Source organism: Sinohyriopsis cumingii, chromosome 14 (assembly GCF_028554795.1).
Source record: "Sinohyriopsis cumingii isolate HCF-2022 chromosome 14, ASM2855479v2, whole genome shotgun sequence".
Classification (NCBI taxonomy): Eukaryota; Metazoa; Mollusca; class Bivalvia; order Unionida; family Unionidae; genus Sinohyriopsis; species Sinohyriopsis cumingii.
In genome coordinates this window covers 44,535,722-44,546,840 of record NC_142974.1, presented here as the reverse complement: position 1 = coordinate 44,546,840, position 11,119 = coordinate 44,535,722, and positions in this window count along the sequence as shown.

The window sequence follows — 11,119 nt, the reverse complement described above, 5'->3', positions numbered from 1 at the left end:
AAAATATTAGGTGTAGCTAGACATACACAAACATATTATTGAGGCCGCCTGACCGACCAACACCCAAGCCTACTAGTCAATACAAGGTTTTAAAATTTCGAGTACCCACATATCTGCTTACCAAAACCTACAGCTACTAGTCAACAATAAATTTAGGGGTATTCACACATACTCAACATATTACAACCCTGAAGAGTCAGAATATTTGCACACATACATAGTAACCAATTCTCCGTTTGACTGACTACCACCCACTTATCACTGACGAACGCCTAAATATCTAAGTCAAGGAAATGAGTAATGGTGCTTACGCCAAAACAACAATGTTATTAGCCCTTATAACGGTACTAGTGTTAACATTTACAAACAAACATAATATCACTCATGAAAAGATTACAAACATACTTTATAAGATTACATACAAGATAAAAGAGAAGAGAAAACGTTCACTTAAAAATGTGGAAGATATACAAAGCATGTACAAATCACACACAATATTTTGTCAATAATTAAGTAGCATCTCAGTGACTGTGAGATTAAGGTAACGATGAAAAGAGCCGTTATGTGTTTACGTAGATCCACGATGTTACATAATTCCAAGACAACTTTACTTAACACCAATGCACACATCTCTTTTCACATTTATCCAGACCCCATCGTTTGACCGAGACAGCGAGACTAAAGTGAGGCTCATTAGACTCCAACTCCTAGTTTTCCTCCTGTGCAAACAGAGGCTGTCTTTCGACGGTTCTGTGTATGTTCCTGTCACCACCATTTCCACACATCTTCTGCACTTTATTTCAACTTTCATTGAGCCGAGAAAATTGCTTCACATTTTTTATCCATTCATTTGTCTCTGCTCTTCCGCCCAATCTCTCTTAATCTTCTCCATCTCCTCATCCAGCTTTTCTTGTATCAGCTTCTTCTCCGACATGAAGACAAATAGTTTTTCTCCTCCGTTTCTATGGATATGTGTAGACGTTCATCAATTCAACCCTACCCAGGATTTTACCACTCTTTTTCATAATTCCATGGCTTCAAAAAGTTGTCCCCAGCTTGCATTTTTCTGCCATCTTGAAAAAGAACGCCAAAAGGGGCAAAGGTGCATTGATGCATAGGTTTTGGGCGGATTGAAACTGACTTTGAGGTTCACCAACCCAAATGCTTGTGAAAATTTTCATTCACGGTGGATAATGTGTATTGTGTCACCAACGAAGGATGCAGGAGGAGTTATGATGTCATTTTCATATCAAAACGTTTGAGGACGTCACTTGACTTCCAGTCTCAGTGAGTGTTCTGACACAAATATATTACCATTCATACTTATATACTATCACACAAGATAGAAAGTATAGGACTGTACACGAACGTTTCTTCTTGACTCATACTTCAAAATTGGTTATGTTGTTTTTGCTAGAATGATCTATTTGACAACCATAACAATTTTCTCCGTTCATGAATATGATTCCTTTAGCCACGTACCTAGCAAAACGAAATTCTAAGTGTTGTTCTTTTGACCATCTTTGCATCATAAACTATGGATTTCTCTTTTTCCTTTCCAACTGAATAAGGGGTATTAATGACTGTAGTTTCTGTTCTGGATGGGAACCTTCATCCTCACCTGTGTCTATTAGCTCTTTTTCTAGCCTTAAGGTTTCCAGGCTGCTCATTAAAGCGCATTATATTATTTAGCATAAAAGAACACATTCAGTGTATTCACGAGAGTTAACGTCAACGTATGTTCCACACGAAGTTGGCCTGGTTTTAATGCGTGAAACTGTCCCACGTCGCTAGCTTGGTCTGGACTGAAATCAAATCCTTATCAAGCATATTTGTCTGCATAATCGTCGTAAGAGAGAATGTTTTTACTGTTGGTTCCTTATTGTCGCGTGGCTAAACATAGTAAGATCTCAAGTAATTATCTTGGCAAAGGTGAGTTCAACAAATCAGTTACACTACGTTTGACTGTCTTGGGTCACTTCTACCTTGGACACCTTGAAGTGGTGGAATTCGAAAAGGTCTGGATCGAAACTTCCGTTAATGGCAGCGTGTTTAACCATACCAATGTCCTAAGGTTTAGACAGCTGACTAGCAGAGAGGTGTTCATCGATCTCGGATCGGCGTTTAGGGCAAGGTGAAGCTTGGATGTCCAGTCGTCGTAGAGGGTACTTGACTGTAGTTCTAGCTTGACTGATCTCGGTCCCCACTTTACGTAAGAAGTCCACATGTTGTGTGAACTGCCTTCTTTGTTTTAGTTTTGTTTCCACTAACATAACATCAAATTAAAATACCATACAATGTCTATTCAGTCTCAGACGTACATGAACCCAATTCAAGAAACATCTGTTTTGCAACCACGTGAATAAATGAAAGAGATACATCTTTTCTAATCTAAGTTCATGTTTGGATCTATGTGTGTGTGGGTCGTTAGATTCAATATTGCAATGATCGTCCTGACATTTTAATATAATGACCATCGTACGTGCATGTGTGATACCAGAGCGTGTTGTTAACGCAAGAAAATGTTATGGAACTGCTCTAATATTGTTCGTAGATTCTTTGCAGGGACATCAAAGTTGATCAGGCCCCTGCCATTGCGCGCTGCATCAATTGCTAAACAGATTGCAATTATGTTCGTTTATAGCATCGAACATTTTAATGCTGAGCAGTTAAAGAGTTTGCGAGTGCACGTGTTTCAATCGATTCGAGATCAACTACAACCATATATGACTCAGCAAAGATTGAACAAGAAAATAAATTTCGTTGGTACAATTATCCCGATCAACAACGAATAGATGATTGCAAACATGGTAATATGGAGCGGCTACAAAATGTATTAGACAAAATAGAAAATATAGTTTCAGTATCGCCCAGTTCTAAAATACGTCCATTTGATATAGTAGCGCCTGCGTTGATAGATCGAAGCAAAATAGAGTATTTTATACCCGGCTTTAGACATTTATCAATAACAGAAAGTAGAAGTACAAGCGCAGGGCAGGTCTGGGTTTTCCTTCACGTGAGGCTTTCTTGAAAATTGAGGGGAAAATAATAGAGGATAACAATACAAATTACGGTGCCGATGCTTAAGTTGGAGTTGTTAACAATAGTATCATATCGTTGATCAACAATGCATGATATTCCTTCGACGGAAAGGAATTTAAAGCAATTCTCAACAAAGTTGACGAGTTACGGTCTCGCCAGATACAGTGATGACTATGCTAAATAATCTGCCCCAAGCATGATGTTTATCAAAGACTCAATCCAATCATATACCATAAAATATATACTCCTGGAAACATCAGAAATGCTTGGTGAGATTGGCCAGCTCCCGCTGTACTTGCCATCAATGCCAATTTCAACTCTGGATTTCTACAGCGTTGACTTTCGACTTCAATAGAATTGCTTTTGTGCGATTCCTCACGGTCATATAATTGGGTTTGCAGAAATGTTCGCAATGTTATTCTTGGAGCTAAAACATATAATCATTGGACTGAGAAATGATTTCCTATATGTACTTATAGTTCAAATATTTATATATTTATTTATTCTTGTCTGAATTAATGACTGAAAAATAAACGTACAATGTCAATGTCTCGTGCTTAATTATTGTATTACCCACTGTGTCACTGTTTTATTTGTGTCAATCAGAATATTAAGCAAATGTTAAAGAATCTGCATTTTTATGGTCATTAAAAAACTAAAAAAAGTGAAAGAAAAAATATGCATAAAATATACATGTATATAATGCATAGATGGTATGAATCAATTAAACACATGTAATACAGCATTATAATGGTGTTACGATTCTATGGTTTAAAAATAAGTAACAAGAAATAGAGAATTCCAACAAGTTTTGTATAATTGAAAATATTTATTGCCCTAAACACAAAGTGAAAAGTAAACATAGCTTAAAGTATGGTGAATGAAATCCTATGGTCCTAAATGTTCTCTCAATTACAAAAGTATCGAGTAATCCAAATGAGTTCAAAAGGTATTCTGAATAATGTCCTTTAGTGTACTGATGTATCAGCACTACAGAAGAATCACTATGATATAATCCCAAATATACCTTTAAATGAATTCACAGTAATTTTCTGACAGCTATTAAATATCCAGATAGTTTCTAAAGAATTCACAGTATTTCTGTGACAGTTATTATTCCAATAAATCTGAAATTTTCGAGCACTTTAATTCAAAAATATGATTAAATTAAACAACTGAATTCCTCTCAGTGTAACTGATTAAGTTTCAAGACTGGTGGAACTACTAAGAATGCCAAATTATACGTAATAATTCTCTTATATGCAACGCTAAGTTCCAGAAACAAATGAAAGACGCCTATTCCTTCAATAATAATTTCAACTAGAAAACAAGCACAGATGCTAAGCAATCTAAAAATAGATGAGCGAGGAATTTTCAAGAACCGATGTCCTTGTCAGATCACGTGAAGTTTATCTATATTTTAGTAGTACTGCACAACGTTGAAGCCGACGAATGGATTTTACGCACTATACAAAAAAGAAACATCTTAAAGTGCAAACTTACGATCTATAACAAATTCAGCATTTAAATATTATTAACTAAATGAGCATTACAAGCTATGATCATGAACAATAATACACATTGAATGGATATACATATCAACTTTTTATTAATTTATCTATTATGCTTTATTGATGCCGTGGAAGATGGTAATGATACCTTTCTCGTATTCTCGAGCTCTGTAAATATAAACGGCATGAGTACAAATGAAAGAACGTTACATTAATGTTAAATTTAGGAATAATTTTATTAATTCACATTGTGATTAAAAATGCAAAATAATGTACTTATCCAATCAGATGATACCACGGAAATTTGACGTTTTGTCAATTTTTTATTTTCGTACTACCTCTCGGTGCGTCGCTGATTTGCGAAGCAAACTGGAGGAAGTTTATTCGCTCGAACAGGAGAACCTCAAGCTAGCGAGGGCGCGTCAAGCGAAGTATTACAACACGCGCGCGAAACCACTCCAGTATAACTTAGGCGACAAGGTGCTGTTACTGTTGCCCCAAGAACACAACAGGTTGCAAGCTTCTTGGAGGGGGCCGTACGTCATGACCGGGAAAGTGAGAGGGCAAACCTGTCGGATACGACTACAGACTAAGGAGAGGCTATACCATGCCAATCTCCTTAAGCGATACCGGGAGAGGGAGACCGGCAGCGATTTTGTCGTCGCCACGATTGTCACCGAGGACGCTGAAGGCGACACGGAAGGGACGAATACGGGCCCGAGCTGTCCGTTAACGAGGGCTGAGACCCCCTCGGACGTGGAGTGCGACCCCATGTTGACTACGGTATAGCGGGAAGAGATAGAGACGTTGCTGGCCAGGTATTCCGATGTGCTTACGGAAATGCCCGGGAGAACGTCACTTGTCGAGTTCGGGTTAAAGCTATGGACGACCGGCCAGTCCAGCGAAAACCCTACCCTTTGCCCCACGCAAAACGACACGTCGTAAGGGAGGAGATCGAGCAGATGATTGCTTTGGGAGGAATCGAGCCGCCGACTTTCTGTACAGCTCTCCGGTAGTCCTAGTGCAGAAAAAGGATGGCACACATCGGTTTTGTATCGACAACCGAAAGCTGAATCAGGTAACGGAATTTCAAGTGGAAACGCTACCTGACCCAGAACATATTTTCGCTTCTATCACGAAGGCGAAATTTTTCTCAAAGTTGGATTTGTCCAAGGGATATTGGCAAATCCCTGTGAGAAAGGAGGATAGGGCAAAGCTCTTTTTTGCTACTCCCGATGAGACATACCAATGGTTGGTCATGCCATTCGGAGTCCAGAATGCGCCCAGCATCTTCACTAGATTGATGAGGAAGTTGTTGGAGCCCTTGCGCGATAGGGGGTGTCCACAACTTCATGGATGATGATCTCTTGCTAGCCACAGAGACGTGGGGTGAACACCTCACTCTGATAGCTAATGTTTTGAAGCGGCTGCGTCAGGAGGGACTGACGGCTCGCCCTTCTAAATGTCACCTGGGGTTCTGAACCTTGGACTATTTGGGACACACCCTTAGTCAAGGCACGCTGTCCCCCGAAAGGTCAAAGGTGGAGCAGCTGAAAAACGGCTAACCACGAAAAATGAGGTGAGATCATTCCTGGGATTGGCCGGGTATTACCGGAGGTATGTGGCCAATTTCAGTGCGATCGCGGGGCCGTTGTCTGACCTGACCAAGAAACGGGCCCCGGGTAAAGTTATTTGGTCGGCTGCGTGTGAGCTCGCTTCCCAAACGCTAAAGGATAGGCTTAAATCCAACGCGGTTGTCCGCCTACCAGATCTGTCCAAAGACTTCGTGCTTCGCACTGACGCATGCGACACGGGACTGGGAGCAGTACAGTTACAGGAGCACAAGGGGACGCTTTTCCCTGTCGCGTACGGCAGTCGTATATTGTCTGCTGCCGAGAAGAACTACTCCGTATCGGAGAGGGAATGCCTCGGAATCGTGTTCGGAATATCACGGTTCGAGCGGTACTTGTACGGGCGCAAGTTCATATTGGAAACTGACCACCAACCCCTCGCCTATCTGGTGCAGGCGAAATTGTCGAATGGACGCTTGATGCGATTGTCGCTGTTCTTACAGCAGTACCAGATGCAGATCAGATACGTGAAAGGAACAGAGAACGTAGGCGCTTATTTCATGAGTAGGAGCGCTGAAATGGCATAGATCGATGTGTAAATAACCGTATGTTATGTGTATATTCGTGTCCATGTTCAGCGTGTAGCGTCGCTATGATTTTTTCTTTTATTGCGTGTGTAACGCGCATTTGCATTTGGAGTAAATTTGGGGGAATAAAATCCCGATTTTATTCTCAAGCGTGGGGGGGGGTTTGTCACGTTATAAGTAAGAAACATTAGCCAGATTGCAACATGTTTATGCTAGACCCTGAGGCTAGTTATTCGCTTCATAAATGTTGCGAGTGTATGACGAAAAAAGACGGAGAGGAAGCAAGTTGTATATAAGATGGTCATAGGAACTTGTTACTGGCGCCTTATTCTGCTGAATGTGATTCACAGGTAAGTGACAGGAATTGCCGGTATTGGCTCAAAGGAAATCAAGTAGGGGTCGGAAATCCACCCTTGACAGACTGCCGGGGAGGGGGCAACGTCTGCTAATTATGTAGACCATGGGTGAATCGACATCCATTCGGGATTGAGCAAGGCATGGCCACCATTGGAGTCGCAAGTTTAAATCTAGTGTTTCGAAACTAAACGTCAGTAGTCGCTAAACCGTCTTGCGGGAATTACATAAGGAAGTTCTAATCTACTCCGACGTCATTCGAAATTGGCGGGAAACGTTGTTATTCTGGGAATTACAAAGGAGCTTCGGAAAGGTCAGTGACTTATTTGCTCGATTGTCGCAATCTATTACGGCAAGGTAATTGTACTTTAAATATGTGCAGTATGTATACTTCATTACTAGAATCGTTAGTACTTAGAATTACCATTTTTAGGATTTGATTCTATTTTAGTGTTTGATCTACATACATATTTTGAGATATGAGCAATGTTTATGTAAAGAATTAATATTGGAATTCGCTATTTGGTTAATTCATGTGATATTCTAGATTTGCAAATTTTGAATTGAATTATAACTTTGTATAATGGCTGCAGTGGGCAACATTAGTTAATATGAGTATTTGACTATTTGTGTATACTCTGTAGGAGTATAATGTGTAAGGATATATCAGCGCATGGATATGTGGATATCTGTGTACACTTTGTTGAAGTGTAATGTACAGAAATGCTTCTGATTTTGTGATATTGTTCTGTATAATACGATTGAGAATCTATATATACCGATGTGATGAAATATATTGAATATATGCATGATAAGCAGTTGATACCGTGTATACCATACCAGAAAGTATCAGTATTTCGATGTGCACGAATGCGTGACCAAATAAGGTAATGGCTTATCTGATAATAGATTGTTGTTTAGTGTAAGGCTAGAAAGCTAGAGGAATATACTAATGTCCTTGTGTGTGTTCGGACAGGAAGCTTTTAGGGACCGGAGGAACTGCAGGAGACAGAGAAGGGAAATACCCTGGTACAGTTGGTCCCGAGTCTCTGGGAGACACGAAAAGGAGAGAACGGAAATGGAGGAAGTGAAGGGCGAAGGAAGTGGTTGTTGGACTGAAGGTGCACTGGGTACCAGTCAAGAAATACTACAGATCATGAGATGAGTAGAAACACAGGACAGGAGGAAAATCTATCATACTAAGTCAGTTGATGAAATAGGCCGTCACTTGGTCGAGAGAAAGACGAGTGATAGGGTTTTGAATATTGAATTTCATTTGAGGAAGGATTATCTATAATTGAATGGCATTAAATTTGTTTTTTATTTGAATTTCACCTTTTGTGTATTCAGTAATTTAACTGTTGGCATCGCTGACTGGGGACTCGGAGCTTTACATCTCTATCACTACTTCAATTTCTAACAAAAACTAGCCAGGGTGGGTCTTCTGTAATAATTAAAGATAATTCTGGGAGCACCCGATCCCAACCTAATGTAGTCAACGAGAGACCCCTTAACAAAGATAAAGACTCTGACAGAAGCAAAACTGAAACACTCAAGATTTGATTCGATGTGATAAGCAGTTCATTCTTCCAGGTCATGTGATAATAGGGGACAAGCATCTCAACAAAATTTGTCTTCTAAAAGTAAAAGACTTGCAGGAAACAAAACCTTATCACGTATGATATAATACAGTACAACAAAGTTCGATACCATTACGATACAATGATACAGCTCAACAAAGTAAACTAAATAAATACATACAAAACAATCCTACATTCGAATTACAAACTACCAGGATGCACTGACATCTAACATTTTACTCATATCCTTTTTACAGCCATTAAAACGAAATTGTCAGCAGCATAATTTTATTTGTATCTCTTTCGAAAAGTTAACATAGTAATTAATCCGTATTTTATCGATATATTTAAATGATAATCCCTAGATGAAATGTAATCTGGTAGCATCATATGAGTGTGCTAAGTAAATTACATGCAGTAACTAGGCTATATAGGCAGGAATCAAATTTAATCGAACAATGTATCCAATATCTTGTTTATTGCAAGTACACTCAAAATTTGGTTGGAATTGTTAAAAGTGTAACAGTTATAATCCTCACAATTCAATGCGGTGCAGAAGGCATTTCATTAGAAATCAAGTTTGAAGCATATTTAGTTTACTTGACCACATGTCCTTTCGAAAAGTTCAGTTCTGAAGGAAAATATATGATTTTGAAAATATTATTATCTAGTCGACCCGTTGTGTATATCTACCTGCTTGTCTGTATGTCTTAATTGAACTTTATTATTTTAGTTAACATGCATCCATTCTTAAATAACTTACATAAATCTGTGTTAAACTTTTGCAAGTATTGGAAAGATTGTGCAGCTTATCTACATGATCGTTTCCACAATTTGATCACTAAATAAATAAAACGAACGTAATGCGAATATTTAAAAGATATTAAGACTGAATTAAAATCAATATTTTTGTCTAATTTAAAGGCGGGCATAATAAAGAAATAAGATTGATGTATGTATCAGAATCATCTGTGATTATATTCAAAAGAGTGAAGTCTATTTGCAATGGCTGAAGCTGAGCGCACATTAATTTTTTTTATTGTATCACTTTACTCGATCTTCGCGTCCACTTTCGCGTACTGTCTACACGTTTCATGTTCACTCATATCACGTGACTTTGTTAAATGCTGCTTTAAAGAGTGTTTAAGTTGTTACAGCTTCGTTTTGGATTTTGTACCATGCGTATGCTTGAAAATATACATCTTTTGTGTGTGAAATAGGGAAGATAATGAACATAACATGATAATTAAATGATATAAAAGCTTAAAATCGATAATTTTCCTTGTCAAAATGTTGTATATAGCATTTAAAATAGCTATCAAATAGTCTTATTGCAGAAAATGCATTTATCTGTATTACATGAACTCTCATTTGCCGTGTTTTGCTATGACTTGTACAATCTGGTAAATTATTGCCATTTATCCTTTCCATACTTTATTTCCCTTTTATACCTCATCCAGAACTGATTGTTGCTTTAAACAATTAGAGACTGACTAAATGTACTGAAAACCTATTGGTAACTAAAAGAGTACATAAATTATCTGAAATCTGCATTTTGCTACCCAAAAATAGTTTTTAATGAAGCAAACGGTTTGCCTATTGCATGTTTTAATCAACTGTAAATATCAGGGCAAACATCCTCAGCAAGAGAACTGATAGAAGTAACCTATATGTAGCTACGACCAAAGTCATAAACGAAAAATATATAGGACGTAAAGAGTAATATCAGTCTTTTCTGACGCTTTTATAATATTTACATACATTTAGAAGATGACAATTATATACATATGGAGGTTTCGTATTGGTTGGGTGACCCACATTTTTACAAATACGATAAATGCAAAATGGTCTGTAGATACAATAATTAATACATCAGTGCCACACTCTGTAAACAAAAAACGCCACTCTTTGACAAACGAGAAGTTACGGACGTTGTAGTTTGCCTTGATCCACGAAACTATGAAATCCACATTGGTATGATGATGACGCAATAATTGCTTTACCGTCAATGTACTTTACAAAATGTTGGGGGGGGGGGGGGAATGCAAAAAGATATGTGTGCGTTATTTGAACTTTTAAGAAGCGTATATATTTAAATTATTTTTATTTCTGCATATTTATGCTAATATGTTTTATGCTATAATAACCTCCGTTTGATCTTGATTCCACTGTCAACGAACACATGTAAAACATCTGATATGATATTCGTCCACGCCAGTAACATATGTATGGATAGCAAAACAATTATAATTTATCAAGTATGTAATTTGTTTCCACATCTTGATCTTTGGTTTCATATGAATGGTAGGTAGTACATTTAATATGTGTTCGCACGTCGGGCCCTGGAAATAGTATTTTGTCGTAGATTGACCCTTGCATCAAGGAAATTTTACAAGTGCATGTTTAAAATACAGGCTACCGAGAAAACCAAATCGACTGAGTCTCAATGTACTTCATCTTCAGATTTGGATTTC